This window comes from Palaemon carinicauda, chromosome 43 (genome assembly GCF_036898095.1).
Source record: "Palaemon carinicauda isolate YSFRI2023 chromosome 43, ASM3689809v2, whole genome shotgun sequence".
Classification (NCBI taxonomy): domain Eukaryota; kingdom Metazoa; phylum Arthropoda; class Malacostraca; order Decapoda; family Palaemonidae; genus Palaemon; species Palaemon carinicauda.
The window spans coordinates 31,176,405-31,180,201 of record NC_090767.1 but is presented as its reverse complement, the minus strand read 5'-3'; the positions used below and the strand labels follow the sequence as shown (position 1 = coordinate 31,180,201).

The following is a 3,797-nucleotide window of genomic DNA, read 5'->3' as shown; positions in this document are numbered from 1 at the left end:
ATTATTTTTATCAGACAATTTGGTCAAAACTGATTTATATATATCAGAAGTATATCATTTTCCGTGAATTTATATCATCCATTTTATAATATATAATACTGAATAGATCTGCTCTGCCACTACACATTCTTATCAATTCAGTTGATCCATTTTGTGAAGATATATCACATGATTTTTATTGCAGACATTCTATCTATTGTATAGCACTCAAACTTTGTAATGCTATTTTCTTTTGACAGATCAGATGAACTAGTAGAACTGAACATTGACTGACTGACTGACTGACTGACTGACTGACTGGTGCACAGGGATATTGACCACTGTCATCTATTGAACACAAGAGAAACTGATATGTTATACCAGCGTCAGTCAGACCCATTGAGTCAACTTCTGATGAGAGAAGGAACACAGAACTAAAGCCGACAAAAAGATGAGGTAAGATTTTCAGGAAAAAAAACTACTCAAAATGAATTGAAGGGAAAAAAAATAAAACCTGAAATTATTGTTCCTAATTAATTATATGGAAAGAGTAAAATTACCTTCCGTTCGGTAACTCTTGCACATTTTTTTATATTGTCATTTTTATTGATACAATCATTGTTATGATTACTATTTTTTATGATAAATAAATATTTCTTTGATAATTTACTAAAGTAGACCTATATCACAACCTTTTTATATTACAGCACTTTCTTATATTTAGCTTAGGGATTTCAAACATTCAACACCAGTCTTTAGAAAATAACTGTAAAAATACCTCTTTTAAGTAATTTCATCATATGAATATCACTTAGCTAATTTGTCTTCAGGCATTAAGCAAGATGGATTAAACATATTTTTTTTTCATAAAGATTAATTCCATGTTTATTGCATGTTTTCAGGAGAGTTTTTTCGTTGATCTTCCAATGACACTTACATCAGCCCTTTGGTGAGATGTCATTCTTATATGACTTCTTTTCTCGTTTTCTATTTAGGAGTCTGAGCAGTCCGCATCCTGCCAGTACTTACGCCGGAGTAGAGAAATTTTAAGGCATTTTTGACCCATTGTTCCTATGGTCTGCAAAACTGTGTATGGCTGGATGGGCCAGGCAATATACCTAAACAAGAGACATTATCTGCATTCTTGAAATAGAGTCTGACCTCAGGGAAAAGCAGGTCATCTCTCAAGTGTTGATTCCTTCACTTCTCGTCTCGGATCGATGTCGGTGAGTACCAGAAACAGCCACGAATTATAAAACTTGGAATGAAGGAGCCATTTGATTCCGGATTGTCCTTTTAAATATAAATTTGTTAATATTATTGAAATAAATATGAAATATTTCCTTTTGAACATTGTTCTATCATAAATGTAGTGTGTAAACAGAAAGATACGATCCATTTTGATGATCCGTTCTTTCAATTGCTATTTTACATACTTCATGAGAAATTTTTAATATCAGCTTCATTTAATTGCAGATTCACATAATCAAAGTAGTCTAGTCTCCTTGAGAAGCAAGACGAGGACATCTTCATCCCAGCAAATCATCTGGAATCCACTTAGGTGATTAAAGCCTCTTGATTGATCAGAACTGAAAAGAACTCACCCGATCTCCTGTTTGATCACAATCTTCAGGTGAGTACCATTAGACCTTTGCATTTGATCAGCAGACACGCGAAGCGACCTTACTAATAGATTAAGGGTAGATGTAATAAAATTAAGGGATTACCCGGCAAGCAAAATGATAGTCATATAATTACAAGGTAGTATAATGAAAAAAAAAATACTCTTTATTTCATTAATAGCACACTCACACTCTCCATAATAAAATGAGTTAATATGTAAAGATATAAAGGCAACCTTCTTATCTGTAAATTTGCTACTGTACAGAAATGATTACTCTCAACATTAACTTATAGTAATATCTTTAGCAAGAAACATTTTTTACCATGGCTGACATGAAAATTGTGAATTAATCTTTTAGCTTCTCTTCCTAAAGTGGAAGATGAAATTAATGAAGCCCTGAAACATATCCCTCATGATAATGGTGACCCAAAGTACATGGTGAGCAGTGAACTTTGATACTTGACTCTTTAGAATTTTATCAGTTATTTCCAGGAATAAAGAACATGCATTTTGGTACAGAACCAACCAGCACATCTGTGTCCATTTCAAGCCCCACCCCCCTCCAGTCTGCTTTTCTGTCCACCTGTACGTGCACAATCTCAACAAGAGGTCTTCAGGTCTTCTTCTAACATGTATCATTCCACATGGTCTTTTAAGGAATTTCATTTCCACTACTCATATTATTTTCTGTTCGTCTCTACATCCAGTCCATTCTGTAGAGCTGTGCACTCCTGTTGTCATAGTCAACCTATTTATTAAACATTTCTTAGAACCCCTATAAATACATTCCTAAATTCCACGTGCTTTGTAATAACTTTTGATTCCTTCTCAAAGAAAACATCTACCTTCTCAACCTAAAATCCTATGTTTCTTTCCACAGGAACCTGATCCTAAGTGAGAGAAGTCCACGATAGTCCGATGCCAGATTGTGATAACAAGCGGCAGCTGAGATAAGGTTTACAGTGCCCCAGGAAGGTCCTGTAGTAAGAGGCTCTCCACCTGCTGACCCCTGTCCTCAGACTTCCAAATCTGTCTATGCCCCATGACCCTTATTTCTCACCTGCTCAATGGGGTATTTGGGTGAGCAAGGAAGCTAGTGCCAATTCTACTTAAAAATCTAAAAATTCGTTAGAGAATTAAAAATATACCATATTTCTTCACTGTTACCAGAAGACAAGAAATTTTTAATTCATAATTCATATTTTTTTTTCTAAATATCTTGGTGCTGTATAATCTTTTTGTTATAATATTTTATCAATGGCTTACCAGGAATGATTTTTGTTGTTGATACCTTCAGTATTCATAGCCCTTATAGAATGTATTTTTTCAACCAAACTATAGTTATTCCCTTCCACAAAATGGCACTTTTTCTAAATATATATCAGTGCCCATGTACTGCATACCCATTTACAACATAATTTGAATGTACTATTCTTTATACTGTATACCCATTTACGACATAACTTGAATGTACTATTTATCATACCGTATACCCATTCATGACATGATTTGAATATACTATATTTGTACTCTATACCCATTTACAACATAATTTGATTTTACTATTTTTATACTGCATATCCTTCAAGAAAATAAGTTTAATATACTATTTCTATACTGTATATCCATTACGACATAATTTCATTGAATTATATTTGTACTCTATACCCATTCACAACAAGAGTTAAATATACTGCTTTCATACTGTATACCCATTTACGAAACAGTTTTATTTTACTATTTGAATATACTATTTTTATACTGTATACACATTTACGTCATAATTTAACTGTACTATTTTCATACTGTATATCAATTTACAAAATAATTGGAATGTACTATTTTCATACTGTATAGCTATTTACGACATAATTCAATTGTAATATTTTTTTACTGCATATCCATTGACATCATAATATGAATATACTATTTTTATACTCGACACCCATTCACGACACAATTTGAACATACCGTTTTTGTTATTAAAATATATATTTTGTAGCCTTCTGCAATATTTTTTATTAAGATGTAATCTAATGTACTATATATATCCATCCTTGAATTCAGATTTTCACTCAATTCTTGCTCATGAATACAAATAGATTTAATATATATGTTGTGTTATTTGGGGAATATCATTTTGTTGACATATATTCCTATATGATATTGATAAATAACCTGGATTATAATTTTT

General features: G+C 32.2%; 1 long non-coding RNA gene across 1 annotated transcript; it reads left to right on the top strand.

Moving 5' to 3' along the window:
* The first annotated feature begins 227 nt into the window (after window positions 1-227).
* LOC137633576 (uncharacterized) lies at window positions 228-2,612 on the top strand. The gene is made up of 4 exons (XR_011042284.1): window positions 228-435; window positions 975-1,205; window positions 1,456-1,612; window positions 2,484-2,612. It is a non-coding gene; the product is annotated as an uncharacterized lncRNA (long non-coding RNA).
* Window positions 2,613-3,797: the final 1,185 nt, after the last annotated feature.